The following is a 16,370-nucleotide window of genomic DNA, read 5'->3' as shown; positions in this document are numbered from 1 at the left end:
GAGGTATCACCCATCCCTAGCATAGTATGCGACACATAATAGACACCCAATAGTAATATTTGAAAAAAGTAACAGGAATCTGTAATGCTCCTCTCCACCAAAACAGACGACCGACTACCTCCACTGGCATAACTCTTCATTTCTTTCTAACACACTTCCAATTATTAATTGTTTTAACCACAATAATCTAACAGCTGGTCTTGAAAGACAATCACAAGGAATCACAAAAAGACAATAGCACTCGGTGATTTAAAAAAAAAAAAAGAAAGCCAGTGAAAAAGCATTAAATCTCCCTCTTTATTTTAATTATTTTAAAAATACTTAGTTTTACTATTAACTTAGCAGCTGGGTTGGCATGGCCCAAATAACTGCAACATAAAAGTTATAAGAAAAAACAAAGACAACCAAATTCCTACTGGATAAAACGAGAATATCAGGAAAAAAATGATTTAGAAAATTCATTAACTAAAACCTCTGAGTACCTCTCAGTTATTTCCCCTAAAAATTTTTTTTGGTCTCTTATTCTTCTAGTGAATGAATTCGGACACTCAAATGTCCAAGCTATACACACAAATATTTCCTCTCTGAATAAAATACTCAATGAATAATATTGTATGACATACTATGACATCATCTCTTTGTAGGAAACTTGGATAAGGAAAATCACTGCTATCATAAACATTACCAGGGGCCATTTCTTAAACATTCACCTCTCTGTTCACTCATATATTCAACCTTCCAGTGACCCAACCTTCCACTACAAAAGCTGGAAAAAAAAGAGGGCCCTAAATTAATGTATAAAAATTTGATTCACATGTAACTTTTCAGTAACACTACTGTTGGGGATCTGCAGCACAATCTAAAACATACATGAATCTTTAGGTAACCTAACGAAATTAGACAATGGCTGTCACAGAGTCAATCAAGCCAATTCTCCAGCTCTTTAAACAAAGGGCTAACAAGTCAAGTATGTAAAATAAAACAGAGGTCTCAATTTATCTTTAACCAACTTAAAATTTGACTCGTATCAAGTGCGAGCATCAAGCCATCACAACTTCCTTAACAATGAAGGTAAAACTTGTGAACAAAAATAGAGCGCCCAGAGCTGCACTTCACTTGGATCATAAAATCTACTATGAAATTTTCCATAACTTTACTCTCTGAATTCATGAAATGGATGAGAGGCAGGGAAAAACATGGATATCAAATATGACTTACAGTATCTCAATTGTTATTTGCCAAATGGCAGGGCCCAAGGGGTCCTCTATAGATGACAGAGCCATAAAATAAAACGGCAACAGTTTTAATGATTACAAAACTGGTCCACATGCTCAAAAAATGTGAACATCCACACCCCAACAAGTAACAGACTATGATCTAAGACACAGAGCTTAAATGCAGAATAAAATGTCAATGCTCTGCCTCCCTAAAGAAACATACAACCCCATAAACTGCTGAACATCATCAAACCAACACCCGCCAGAGTGGATATTTTAAATATTAAATCAGGTAATCATGATAACTGCTAGCGGTTCATCTAGGCCTCAGCAGCAGCCTTAGGTGTAAGAGCAAACTCAAGCCCTCTTAACACTCAAAGAATAATGTTGATGTCATTATGAGGCTACTGATTCTTTGCCCTCTGAACTAGTCATTCCCTGACCCACGACGCAATTCTTCTCCCACCCACCCCCTCCCCCAAATAAAGAGAGCTCAAAACAGAGCAGCCCTCGGGTATCCCCTTCTCCTCTACCTCCGGCGGCTGCCGCTGTCTCCTCCCTCCGGCTCCGAGGTGGGGACTCCAGAAGGTCCCGGGCAATTCCGAGCCCGGGCGGTGCTTGTTTTGCCTGTGCACGGTAGCTCCGGCCAGCCGCTTCCTTCCCCAGTCTGCACGAACTGGAGCGCTACAGGGATCCCGGGGGCCAAGGAGGGAGCCCGGGTGGCGACGCCGCCGCGGCCGCCGCCTCTGGTATGTCAGGGGCCGGGATTGTATTTCGAAAGATCCGCCATTTTCACCTCGTCATCACCATCACAGCTCAGCAGCTTCCCCGACAGCCGGAGCCCGGGCCGCCGCCGCCGCCGCCGCCGCCAGTAACCTCCCCCTTCCTCCTCCTCCCCTCCCCGGCCCTCCCCTCCGGAGAGGCGCACACCCACATATCCGGGGAAACCTCCCGCCGGCCCCGCCAACCTTCAAACGCTCAGGGAGATACTAATGCACACACAGCCCACGCTGAGACCTTTCACCCTGCCACGAAGGATGGTGCTCCGGCGGGCCCGGTAGCAACGCGAAAGCAAGTCGTGCAACCTGCGGGGCCCCAAGTCCGGCACATTTTTGTTTTGAAGAGCAAAAAACATGCGGAAGGGGGCAGAAGGGCAATAAAGAGCCCAAACTCTCTCATTTTCAGGAAAGCAACTTGAGAGAGATGACGGAATGCCTTTTATTCACTGTGTCCCTCTCAGACACTAAAAACAGGATCAAGACCTTTAATGTCATTCACCAGCTCTGACATTTTCCTCCACCGTCAGCACTACTTTTGACAGAATGGGCTACTTCCAACTGCACGTCCGACCTCTCTGATACATTTGTAAATTACAGGCATTGATTCTCACGCAGATACTGTAGTCAAAAGGTCTAGTTTTCAAATAAATTTCTTAACTATTTTCCACTTAATTTCGTCTGATCATTTCTGTCCATAAACACTGTGACTTCCAGTTCGTTTGTCATTGGTTTAAGACGTCAAAGTGCCACTAGGTTTAAAATGTACTGAACCTATTCATAAGTGAACAATTTCTAAAATACAGAAAATATACCTCTAAGTTAAAATTCTTTGCCAAATGCTTTTAGAATCTAAGTCACCAAATTAAAAAAAAAAATCTGCCGCTGATATGTTTATTTGATAGTGTGAAAATAAGCAGCTTGCTTCAGAGCAAGACCCTAGAGTTACCCACCCAGCTCCACCAGCTCCTCTCATCATGCAGCTTAATAAATAACTAAAAGAGAATATACGCAAATTTTAATCATCAAAGAAATATCAGGAAAACATAAGCTGCAAGGCTTCTGATGGGAACAGAATTTAAAAAAAAAAAAACTAAGTTGACTACCTTTGTTAATTTCAGATTTGATAACCACCCATTGAAAAGCTGAATTCTATACCTACCATTCAACTACAGCATAAGCTCTAAAAGACCTGTCTGAAATGAGCAAACTGAATTTCAAGGTTTCGAACAGAGCCACTCTACCGCCTTTTTTAAAAGTTAGTTTAAAAAGAGAAAGGCAGAAGTTGAAAAAAGGCATTTAATTTCCTTACCTTGCTTGAATGACAACTCCATATAAAAGTCGGTAGCTTCAGGCTTAAACAAGTACTATCCCCCAGCTCAGTCGCCGTTTCTATATGCAGCCTGCTAGACTCTGAGAGTATCAGGTCTTCCCAATTTCTTTATCTTTAAACTTTATTTCCCCACGGCCAGCCCTGTTCACCCCCACTCTGCTTGGTGTTTACCGTTGGCTGGCCAAGCTAAGTCTTGGCCCGCTCCCTTCCCCCGTGCACCTCGGGAACACTGTGACATTTGACTGGTGGGCTTCGCGAGGAAAACGGACATACACGAAGAAGATACCATACAAAGGGGCATAGGAAGAACGGGGCGGCGGGCAGTAGGGAAAGGAGGAGCTGGTACAAAATGACACAGCAGCAAAACCAGTTCCCAGAAACCCGGGGCCGACACGGGGGCTCCTCGGGCCGCGCAGTGTGCGTGTCAACAGCCGCGGGAGCCCTTCCTCCAGACCGCCGGGAAGGGCGGGCTGCCGGCAGAGCGCCGGCCCCGCTGGGTGACAGCCGCCCTCCCGAGTGCCGGCGGGAAGGGGCCGAGCCCGGAGGATCCTCCCTCCCCCTGCGGCCCAGGGATGCGGCGCGGCGTCCCCCAGACTGCAGGTTCCCGCTCTCCGCCACTACTCACTAGCCCGGGCTCCCGGAGGGGGCGGTCCGGCGCCCTCCGCCCGCGCCACCACCCGCAGCGCCCCCTTTCCCGCCCGCCTGCCCAGAGGCCCCCACCCCGGGGGCTGACACTCACCAAAGCCGGCGGCGCCGCCGCCTCCTTCTCACGCCGCGATCTCTGGGCTCCCCGCAGCCGCGGCGGCGGCGGCGCCTCCAAGACACAGACCCGGGTTTGTTCAAAATCACGCGCCCAGCGCCATTCCACCGCCGCATCCCATAATACGCTGGGCCCTCCCCTCCCGCGCGCCCCTCTCCGCCCGCCCCTCCACTCTGCCCGCCCCGCCTCCACGGCTTCCTTCTCCCCGCCCTTTCCGCGGCGCCTTGCTCCGCCCCTTGGCAACCTAGCTAGCGTCATCCCGCAAGGCGGCCGCGAGTACGCTCCTGCTCCACGTGACTCCGAGTGTGCGCTCTGTCAAAGCTTTCGCACGGAATGTTCCATCCAGCTGAAGCTGGGAGGGGGAAGGCGGGGTCGCGCCCGAGCTTGGGAGGGAGTGTGTTATCTTCTAGCTTTCCTTGTTAGGAAGTCTGTGCTGTAGGTACGATTTCCAGCATCTTGCCGTTGTTTGATGTTCTTGGGTGGGGAAGTGATCAGTAATCACAAATGCCAAATCTCTTTGTTTTTTAGACACTGATTTTGCGGGGGTCGCTAAAAAAGCCCCTGGAAGACCACGCAGAGTTAAACTTATTTTGAAAGGGACTTTTTTTTGAGGTATACAGTCAAGACTAACACAATCAAAATTCTTTGTATTTGGTAATCTTTTACGTTTATTTTTCCCGGTATTCTTTTTATAAGGTAAGAAAAGATGCCCAAATTTGGAGTCGGATAAGCAAGCAGAGATTCAGTGAGTAACTGCCCTGTATGAGAAGACTACAGAGGAAACAATAGAAAATACAAAAGAGTATATACGTAGTATAAAATGGTGTGGTACAGTTTGTAATTGCTAGTGAAGCACGGAGGACGTGCAGGTCAACGTGAGAGACTGTAACCTGGGAACACAAAGGAGGAGGTGAGACATGCTGTAGTGGAAGCAACAATCATTTTGGAGTTAAGCAGTCCTAGTTTTAAATTCTGGCACCTCTACTAAAGTGTATAACATTTATCAAGTTTCCTTTCCCATCTACAAAAGAAAAATAACATAGCTTTCCAAGATCCTGAGGATCATATAAAGTGAGAGGTGTCAAGCAGCTACACACAGTCTCTGCCTCAAATGTTAGTTCTATTTTACCATAATCAACAGCACCCCATACCTTCCACCTCAAACTCTATGGTTGGGATTTAGATAGACAAGTGGCATGAAATTAGCAAAGGCTTGGTAGCGGGAAGGTCTGGAGCCTGTGCAAGGACCGTGAGAAACCTGCATGATACACAGGCTTTATTGAAGATCATTAGGTGAGTCCAGTTTATGAGGAGCTTTGAGAGCTGGTGTAAGAAAACATCCTGGTGGTGGGAATTCCCTGGTGGTCCAGTGGTTAGGCCTCTATGCTTGCACCCCAGGGGGCCTGGGTTCCATCCCTACTCGGGGAACTAGGATCCCACAAGCCACCCGGCCAAAAATTAAAGGAAGAAAGAAAGAAAAGAAAAGGGCCTTGGCAGTTAAAAAAAAAAAAGTGGTTAAATGATGGGTGGTACTTGTGGGGCACCTCTGGAAGGAAGAAGAGAGTGAGATGGGGTACCCAAATCCAGCTGGAATCTAGGGAAACAAAGAATCACCTTCAGAAGGAGAAAATTTCTCAATTTATTCCACAAGGCTAGCATAAAACGGTTACCAAAACCCAAGGCAAAGAGCACCAAAAAAAAAAAAAAAGGAAAATTCTTCTATTCTCACTATGACTTTGTTAAAAAGACAAAATTGAGTATTAAGACATAAAATCCAGTAACGTGGTAGTAAAAAGAATTCACACCATAACAAAGAATGGTGGTTTAACATTAAGAAATCTACTCATGACATTTATTAAAGTAAAGGAGAAAAGCCAAATGATATTCTCTAGAGATGTACCATATAACATTCAACAGCCATTTCTGAATTTTAAAAATTTCTTAGTAAACTAGAAATAAAAGAACAGTTCCTTAATTGGGTCAAGATAATTATTTTAAAAAATGACAGTAATATCATACATTAGAGTAAAATGGCAGAAGTACTCTCATTAAAATCACAGATCCAGGGACTAACCTGGTGGTTCTGCGGTAAAGACTCTGCCCTCCCAATGCAGGGGGCCCGGGTTCGATCACTGGTCAGGGAACTAGATCCCGCATGCCCCCGAGTGCTGCATAAGACCCGGTGCAGCCAAATAAATGAATATTCTTTTTAAAAAAATCAGGGACCCACAAGGATGCAGGGCTATAGTAGCTATTTAACATTTTTCAGGGCATCCTAGCTAAATGCAATTAAATAAGAACGTTAAAAATAAAGCTTGAAATAGTGGAAAGAAGAGACAAAATTGTCCTTATTAAAAATAATCACAAAGAGCTCAGTGTTGTGGTTAACTGTTTGGCCTCTGGAGCCAGACTGCCTGGATCCAAATTCTGGCCCTGCCACTTAATAGCTGTGTGAACCTAAGCAAGTTACTTTCCTCTTGAACCTCTGTTTCCTCATGTGTAAATTGGGAATAAAGTATCATCATAAGGTTGTTGTGAAGATTAATGAGGTACTATGTGTAAAGCACTTTGAATAGTGCCTGGTATATGGTAAGAGCTCATGACTGAAAACTAATAATAATCTAAGCTACAATACAGTCTAAAATATAATGTAATTTTTTACTTTTTCAAGGAGAGCATTTTTAGCCCCTAAGAACCACTGCTGTTCAAACAAAACAGAATCTGTTTATATTTGCATGACAGCTTTCCTAGATGAACTAAAAGCATTTATTCAGCAAGTATTTGTTGATCATCTACCAAATCCTAAGCACTGACAAGACACTGGTAATAAAGTGGTAAACAAGACAGAGCAGCTCTATCCAATGGAATGTTCCGCCATGGTAGAACTGTTCTATATCTACACTGTCTGATATAGTAGCCGCTAGTCACTTGTGCCTGTCAAGCAACTGAAATGTGGCTAGTGTGAATAAGGATCATTTCATTTCATCGTCATTAATTTAAATTTAAAAAGCCACATGTCGGGGCTTCCCTGGTGGTGCAGCACAGTGGTTAAGAATCTGCCTGCCAACGCAGGGGACACGTGTTGGAGCCCTGGTCCGGGAAGATCCCACATGCCGCAGAGCAACAAAGCCCATGCGCCACAACTACTGAAGCCTGTGCTCTGGAGCCCGCAAGCTACAACTACTGAGCCCGTGTGTCACAACTACTGAAGCCCGCGCACCTAGAGCCCGTGCTCCGCAACAAGGAAGCCAACGCAGTGAGAAGCCCGCGCACCGCAACGAAGACCCAACGCAGCCAAAAATAAATAAAATAAAATAAAATAAATTAATTAAAAATAAATAAATAGCCACATGTCGCCAATGACTACAGCATTGGACAGCACAGTTCTATAGGAAGTGACAGTCAAAAACTAGTAGAAAAAATTAGAGATTTTAAATAAATAGAGTTTCTGAAGAAGATATCAATACAAAAAATAAAAAGATTGTATAGAGGTATGAGTTGCATAGAAGAAAAAACAAAATGTACTATGGGGCACCTATTATGTGCCAGATATACTGCTAGATACAAAGTACACACTAGTTAATAAAATTTTCTTAAAATATATTAGTTTCCAAAAGATTATTTAGACGTTCCTTTGCTCTTTAGTTCATTTGTCATAAATCCAGGATGTCTCTGTAAAGCAACTATCATGTATAAATCTATACAAGTGTAATTATCACCTTTATTTATTTTTCATCATCACATAACTCTTTTGTAAAAGATCCATAACCCCTTATCAACAATTTTAAAATACAAAATGTTTTGAAAACTGAAAAATTTCTGGAAGCTTATGACAAACTCATTCAATAGGAAAATCAATATGACATAAGGTATTAATAGTCTCTAGAACATTTAGTGTGAATATATGTCAGTGCAGAAACATGAGTGTGTTTCACTATGGAGCTTGTTAAAGGCTAAAGGGGTTGGAAGGAGCTTTCCAAGGTGATAGGAATTTTTTCTTTTTACAAGTTAAACATTTTTATTTTGATAAAGGTTACACATCAATATGGCAAAACAAACAAACAAAAAAAGTACCTTACATAGCCAAAGTAATCTCCTACTCAGGCTTGCTCCCCAGCAGGTACCCTTCCCAGAATGTGTATATATTTAATTTAACATTATTTACACACATTCTTTTGATCCTAACTTTCGTGATGGGAATGTTTTTGACCTCGATTGTGGTATTGGTTACATAAGGGTATATACATTTAAAAAATTAATTAAAAAAAAACTATTCCACCCTGAAAAAATAATAAGGGTATATACAATGGCCTAAACTCATTGGGTACACTTAAAACGGATGTGTTTTATTGTATGTAAATTATACGCCATTAAAGTTTTTGTTTTTGTTTTTTTGGCTGCATTGGGTCTTTGTTGCTGAGCACAGGCTTTCTCTAGTTGCAGCGAGCGGGGGCTACTCTTCGTTGTGGTGCATGGCCTTCTCATTGCGGTGGCTTCTCTTGTTACAGAGCATGGGCTCTAGCAGTGTGGGCTTCAGTAGTTGTGGCACACGGGCTCAGTCGTTGCAGCTCGCGGGCTCTAGAGCGCAGGCTCAGTAGTTGTGGCACAGGGGCTTAGTTGCTCTGCAGCATGCAGGATCTTCCCGGATCAGGGATCGAACCTGTGGCCCCTGCATTGGCAGGCAGACTCCTAACCACTGAGCCAACAGGGAGGTCCCTAAAGTTGGTTTTAAAAGAAAAAAAAATGACAATTCTTAAAATTTGTGCATGTGCCATCTAAAATCCAAAATATCCTCAATTCCAAAACACATTGGTACCCAAGGGTTTGGAATAAGGAAATGTAGATCAGTATCACTTTGAACACACTCCAGGTTTTTTCACTTATGGTGCAGGATGTGATTAATAATGTCAAACCACCTAAAAAAATAAAATTAACCACAAAAATCATCTGTTGGTGTCAGGCAGCATTCATTTACTTTTCCTCTGGCTTTATGATTTCTTGGCCTCCTTAATACTCATTTTTGTCTTTCTAATTAAAAGGATAGAAATACGGGCTCCTCTGTAACGTTCTGATGTACTTGTCCTGCTAGGGGTATAACCATCCCTGTGGTTAAGAGCAGGGTTTTCCCTTGGAAGAAGTAGATATTGCCAGTATCAGTCATCCTAGGAGGCACATCTTGAGACAGCATATGGGAACTTGCAAGAAGGGCTCACACGGAGAGAGGGAGGTACTTCCTTTCTCTCAGCCTTACTTATTTGGACTTGGACACGAAGAGTTTAATGTGTTTGAAGGAATGTGCCCACCTTTCCACCTAGTCGGGGAAAGAAAAGTCTGCCTCCAGAGGGACTAAAAACTAGGTAGAGTTTTTTCGTTGATGTTCTGTTTTTTGTTTTAATTGTAAAACATCTTAAAATTCTTCATGGCTTATAACCACAAGCATTTATTTTTCTCATGATTTGTATGAATTGATCTAGGCTGGGCTCAGGTAGGCCAGGTTGGAACCCAGGCTTTTGGTTGGGTTCCCATCTATTCCATATATCTTAATTCTGGGCCCAAGCTGATAGGGCATGCTCTTCTAGTGGATCACAGGAACACAACAAAAAATGAGTGGAAACATGATATCCTTCTTAAGGCTACCCCTCCCCCTCAACCAACTGGCACACTGTCACTTCTGCGTATGTTTCATTGGCCAAAACAAGTCTTAATGCCAAGCCCAGCACCAATGAGATGGAGGATATGTGTTCCTTGGTACTCTAGTGAGAGGTACTGCAAAGGTACATGGCACAGGGTGTAGATGTAGTACAAATTCTAGTACAAAGAGGGAATAAAGAATTGGGAGTATTGATCCAAACCAGCACAAGAGGTAAATGTGAAGACACCTTGCACATCGGCCTAAACAGGTGTTTAGGGAGGAGATCAGAATGCTTTAATACTTTACAATCCCCATGAAAACACCCTTTTTAAAAACAAATACAAATGACTCTTCAGTCCTTTGTAAATTGCTACGCCTATACAGCATTAACCTCCTTATTCCAGTTAAACTGCTATTCTTTTTTCTTCCAATGTAAAAATTCTAGAGTTGGCTCTGGCCTGGGACCTGTGAACTCACAAAGCTACCCACAAAGCTATCTGCTACATAGTTGTAACTTACTAGCTACAGTTAACTAGGCTGCTTTCAGCTGCAAGTAAAAGTAGCTTATATATTTCATAACTGTCTGCACAGCTCATAAAATAAATAGTATAGAAATAGGCTTTCCCAGGATAATTCAGCAGAGAAAAGATATTATCAAAGATCCTGGCTCATTCCTCCTTTCCACATCACCAGTCTCAGGATGTTGTCTTAGATCATAGGCTTGCCTTCCAGTGGCTGTCACTTAGTACCATACATAGACATAATACACACCACACACAAATATTAGCCACAGAGGAAGGGTATTTCTTCCCATGCACCACTTTTTATCTGCAAGGTAAGTCCCCCAGAAGACTTCCTATCATGATGCACTGGTCAGACCCGGACCATATATGTCTTCTTAAACCATTCACTTGCAAAAGGAAATGGAATTACCGTAAATGGCCTAGAGTAGGGGTCAGCAAATTAAGACTCACAGGCTGAATGCAGCCCATGGCCTGTTTTTGTTAGGCCTACAAGCTAAGAATGTTTTTGTGTCTTTTACATTTTTAAATGCAAAAAGAAGGAGAAGGAGAAGAAGAAACAAAGAGACCATATGTGGCCCACGATATCTAAAATACTATTTGGCTCGTAACAGAAAATGTTTGCAGACTCCTGCCTAGATCAACCATGATATACCTTGGGGGATGAAGAAAGGCCTACCTTCCCTGAGCACCATACCAGTGTTAGGTCCACCATATCACATATGTGTAATTTCCTTCTGCTCTCCCCAAGCCTTGAGTAAGATCTTATTAACCATTACTGAATAGTTCCATTATTCACCACTCCTGAGGTAAATTAAAGGCAAAGTCAGTGTCCACATGGGTGTCAGAATGTTATGGGGGAGCAGTGGCTTTTCATTTCTCTTTTATGGGAATGATAGTGTTTAGTGAATTATCCCCAAAGGGAAGGTACACCTCAAGGGAAAACCATTAAAATGTAAAGTCCAGACTCCTTAACATTACCAACATGTCACTCCATTGTCTTCTGAATCACATAATTTGTGTTTTAATTCCTCTGCATGTAATGTGCCCCCCCCAGAAAACTTTAAGATTTTTCTCTTTATTTTTGGCTTTCAGTAGTTTGAATATTGTGTGTCTAGGAGTGTGTGTGTGTGTGTGTGTGTGTGTGTGTGTGTGTATAAGTGTTTTATCCTTTGGGGAGCTCTCTGAGATTCTCTGGATGTACGGTTTGATATGTTTGATACCTTTCATAGTTTTGGGAAAATTCTCAGCTGTTATCTCTTCAAATTTTTCTTCTGCCTTATCCTTTCTCTCTTCTGCTTCTTGGATTCCAGTTATACATACTTTGGATCGCTTTGTCCCACAGTCCTTGGATGCTCTACCCACCCCACACTCTTCCACCTACACATTCTTTTTACTCTTTGATTCTTAATTTGGGTTCTTTCTATTGACCTATCTTCAAGTTCCCTGATTCTTTCCTTGGGCTGTGTTAAGTCTACTCATGAGCTGATTAAAGGCATTCTTCATCTTTGTTGACATGTCTTTTTATTTCTAGCATTTCCTTTTTATATTTTCTTTTACTTTCCACCTCTCTGTTCATTCTTCATCTGTTCATTCATGTTACCTACATTTTATATTAGAGACTTTAACATATTGATCATAATTATTTTAAACTCCCCGTCAGATAGTTTCAACATCTCTAGATTGTTTTGTCTCTTGAAAGTGGTGTGTGTTTGTGTGAGTGTGTGTGAGTGTGTGTGTATGTGTGTTTCTCATAATTACTGATTGGATCCTGGACCTTGTGTGCAGACAGGAGAGATGGAGATAAATATTATTTATGTTTTAAAATGGGCATGCATCTTTTTCTGCTAAGCTGTTAGTGTAAGAGGTTTAGTTATTCTAGTCAGGAGCTGAACTGGACTTGGGTTTTATTGTTGCTATGGTTACCTTCAGTGCATCATCATTTTCAAATTCCTCTAAAGTTATTTTGTGCTTAGAGTTGGGGCGGGTTTGCTAAAGTTTTTTCTCAGTGCTGATATTCCACTTTCAGCTTTAGGCTTTCTATGCTCTTACCACTCAGAGGGGGTCACACTAAGCTCATGCCTTTCTCCCAGCAGTAACCTGCTTGTTACTTGGTGCTTACTAAAATGGTTGTAGTGATGGGGAAGGAAGACAGTGTCTCTGTGGTCCTGTTCCAACTTCATTCTTAGGCAGGCTCTGTGTCCCTGGGTCTGGGTAATCCAGACCCTCCCAGAGCATTATGACCTCTAAGAGTAGACAGTTTCCAGTCTCTTCCCTGGGATTAGAGGTTTGGGTTTTTTTTTTCTTTTCTTTTCATTTTTCCTATTCTTCCAGCTGCAATGGGTCTTTACTGGTCCCTTGGGGAACAACAGGGCTTGCTGCCTTCTCCCATCAATTTAAGTCTTTTGTTCCTTGAGGGAGAAGTGTCTGGGTCTCTTCCTGCCTTTCCTGCAATGGCAGCCACTCCTCTCCTCTAGGCTTGAAGGACCCAGGAGTCTTTTCCTTACCTACCACCCTGCCCCCAGTCTTTGTCCTGGCTTCCCAGTGGTGGACTCTGGAGAAGAGCCTGTGAATAGTTGTGAACTCCTTTTATGACCGTGGCTTCTATGGTGTTCTACAAGCATGCCAGCCCACACTCAGTCTTTAGCAATTTATTTAAAAATTTAGCAGAATTCTTCCTTCCTGTTTGTATGGCTGCCCCATCTTCCTTCCCATGCTCTGCCATAGATGACACAGTGCCTGCATCTCATCTGTGTTTAGAAACACCTGTCTTTCCTTAGATTTCAAGTTAGTGGGTTGCCCTATGACCTCAGATCTTTGATTGGCTTAATAAAAAATTATGATTTTATAGATTACCTAGATTATTGTTGTGTGGAGGGAGCAATGCTTTTTTGCAGCTCTCTCCAGCTAGGCAGAAGCTGGAAGTCCTCCAGGTGTTATTTTATTAAGAGAGTCAGACGGTCTCTATTGTTGGACCACAGTGCTTATCACAGGTTTTACCCAGGATAGTCCTTCTACTTACTCTCTTAACCCACCCCTTCCTATTTGTCTTACTAGCTCTCAGACTCTTGCTTTATGACTCGAGTTTAATATCTGCTTCTCGTTGTTGCCACAGTTGGTGGCAGATTTGGATCATCTTCTCCACCTTACCCGCATTAGTTCCTACTCAGCCTTTGGATTTATATACTCCTTGATTTTAGTGCCACCTCCAGAGAAGGGAGATTTAGATGGAAACACCAGCACATTCAATGATGCTGGGATTTTCTAGGTCTCCTATTTATCCAACTATGTTCTTTACTCAATTTAACAAGTATTTTTTGAGTGATTACTTAATACAAAGAACATAGTTCTGGGTACTGGGTGGTTTATAGAAATCAGTCAAGCTAGCACATCTCTTTCACTCACTTTCAACTATATGAGCCCACTTGAAATATGAACACAAGGGAACAAGCAGAAAGACATGGTGGGCACTAGATGGCACAAATGAAGCCTCAGGTTACAGGGAATCTAGAGATAGCAAGGTAAGAGGATCAGAACACACTAGATAGTGAAGAGAGTGTAGCCTGTGAAGATGCATGGACCTCCAAGTGGAGGGATAAGACCTACCTGGACACTATTTTTTTTTTTTTTTTTTTTTTGGGCGGTGCGCGGGCCTCTCACTGCTGTGGCCTCTCCCGTTGCGGAGCACAGGCTCCGGACGCACAGGCTCAGCGGCCATGGCTCACGGGCCCAGCCGCTCCACGGCATATGGGATCTTCCCGGGCCGGGGCACGAACCCGTGTCTGCTGCATCGGCAGGCGGACTCTCAACAACTGTGCCACCAGGGAAACCCTGGACACTATTATTAAGAGGATCTGTTGGTCATCTTGATACCAGAGGGAGCTTTGGGGAAGCATAACAGTTGTGTTCGAGCATCTCTTCCTCTGAGGCTGGAAGAGCACTACTAGCCTTTGAAGCTAGTAGAGAAGACAGAAGACACTTTAACTGTAAATAAATACAAAAAATACATAAATAAAAGCATTCAAGAAGACTAAATTCAAAACATACACACAACACAAGACTATGGAACAAAAAGCATGATTTTGTTTCCTTTTTAAATTAAGGTTTTACACTCAGTGAAATGCATAGATCGTAAATGTATACTTTGATAAACTTTGATAAATCCATACACCCCATGTAACCCACACGCCTACCAACATATGGCACATTTCCATCACCTCCACTTCCTGCTACTTCCCAGTAAATTCCTACCTTTCTCCATTTCCTCCTCCTCAAGCACTTTCTGATTTTCTATCATCATAGATTAGTTTTTTCTAATTCATAACTTCATGAGATGGAACCTTATTACATGTATTTTTTTAACGTCTGGTTTCTTTCACTCAACATATTGTTTTTGAGATTCATTCACATTGTTGCATGTATCTGTAGTTTTTCTTTTTGATGCTGAGTAGTGTTCTATTGAATGAATATATCACACTTTGTCTACCCACTTTCCTGACAACTTTTTTTGTTTTCACTTGGGGCTATTATAAATAAAGCAGCTATAACATTTTTACACAAGTACACATATGAAAATCATGATTTTTAAAATACAACATTGAAGATATATTGAAGGAGAACTGAATCTTGCTAAGTGGCCTGAAAAGTGGAAAAGATATCTCAAAACAGAGCGAAAATATAGAGAGAAATTATGATGAAAAAGGCAAGTCACTTTGAAGATAAACCCAAGAGACCTGATATACGACTAGTTGGAGTTCCAGAAGGAAACAAAGGAAACGATAAAAGGAAGCTAATATTAAACAAATAATACTAGAAAATTTCCCTGACCTGAAGATAGACTTGCATTTGCAGATAAAAGGGGTCACTGAATTTCAGGTAAGATCAATGGAAAAAGACACACCTAGGCACATTTGAGGGAAACTCCTGTAAAGAAAAGATCTTAAAAACTTCCAGGTGGAAAGAACAAGTTTCCTACAAAAAGAATAGGAAAAACAAGAAGAACAATGGGGAGGACACGGAGGTGGGGGAGGGGAAGAAGAGGGAGAGGAGGGGCAGGGGAGAAAAAGGAGGAAGAAAGTTGGAAATAGATAGGAAGACCAACCAGATGACAACAAGTAAAAGCTATTTATTCAGAACTTTCTATAGCAAGGGAATTGGTCACCGTCACTTGTGTTTGACAGCGAGTCAGAGGCAGGCAGAGAAAGATTTATAGTGGAAAAAAAGGAATTTAAATGTTCCCTGATTGGAGGCTGTGGACCTGAGGGGGTTGTAATCAGCCTAGCTTGAAGTGGGGTATCCCATGTAAGGCGGCATATTTGTCCTTCTCTGGTTAGTCATAAATTAGAAGTTAATTAGAAATTAAATTAGAAATTAAATTACTAAACTAAATTAAATTAGAAATTAAATTATTCGGGAATCTGGTAGTTATTGATCAGGTAGTGGCTGTTTTGGGCTGATGGCTACAGGTGTTGTTGTTTGGATCCTAGAAGGGTTGCTGCAGATAGTGAGTTGATTTTTTGGACTGGTTGCTACAGATTGTGGGTCAGAGTTTTATTTTCATATATGGTCTTGCCATTGCCTGTTTGCATATTTAGTCTCTCAAAGAGAAGAAAGAAAGAGAGAGAAAGGGAAAAACAGGGAGAGAGAGAATGGAGGAGGGAGGGCGGGAAGGAGGGAGGGAGAAAGGAAGGAAAAAAGAGGAAGGGGAAGAGAGAGAGGGAGAGAGAGAAATCACTGGCACTGAACTTATGGAAATCCTGCAAGCTAGAAAACTGTGGAATAACATTTGCAGGTCACTGAGGGAAAAGGACGGCAGCTCAGACAAAATCCCAGGATGACAGAAAGATATTTGTGAATGTACACAGATTCACAAGTTTGTTAGCCATGCACAGCATCTGAGTGACTACTTAAGAGTAAATACGAACAGGAAATTCCCTGGCGGTCCAATGGTTAGGACTCCGTGCTTTCGCTGCCGAGTAGAGTGCGCGGGTTCAATCCCTGGTCAGGGAACGAAGATCCCACAAGCCGCACAGGTGCAGCAAAAAAAAAAAAAAAGAAAAGAAAAGAAAAGAAAAGAAAAAATAGTAAATACTACCAAACAATAAAACAATCAGAACAGACACCTCATATCA

At 42.4% G+C, this 16,370-nt stretch overlaps 1 protein-coding gene across 2 annotated transcripts in view; it reads right to left on the bottom strand.

Moving 5' to 3' along the window:
* LIN54 (lin-54 DREAM MuvB core complex component) overlaps positions 1-2,040 on the bottom strand; it is a 72,007-nt gene extending 69,967 nt beyond the window's left edge. The window contains exon 1 of one of the 2 annotated variants that reach the window (XM_065877543.1): positions 1,751-2,040. The gene's annotated coding sequence lies outside the window, so the exon portion shown is untranslated. The remainder of the gene's footprint in view (positions 1-1,750) is intronic. The other variant, XM_065877546.1, reaches the window with a different exon arrangement.
* Between the last annotated feature and the right edge of the window lie 14,330 nt (positions 2,041-16,370).

Source organism: Phocoena phocoena, chromosome 5 (genome assembly GCF_963924675.1).
Source record: "Phocoena phocoena chromosome 5, mPhoPho1.1, whole genome shotgun sequence".
In the NCBI taxonomy this organism is placed as follows: domain Eukaryota; kingdom Metazoa; phylum Chordata; class Mammalia; order Artiodactyla; family Phocoenidae; genus Phocoena; species Phocoena phocoena.
Note: the sequence above shows the minus strand (reverse complement) of the source record. Positions and strands in the feature narration are given on the sequence as shown.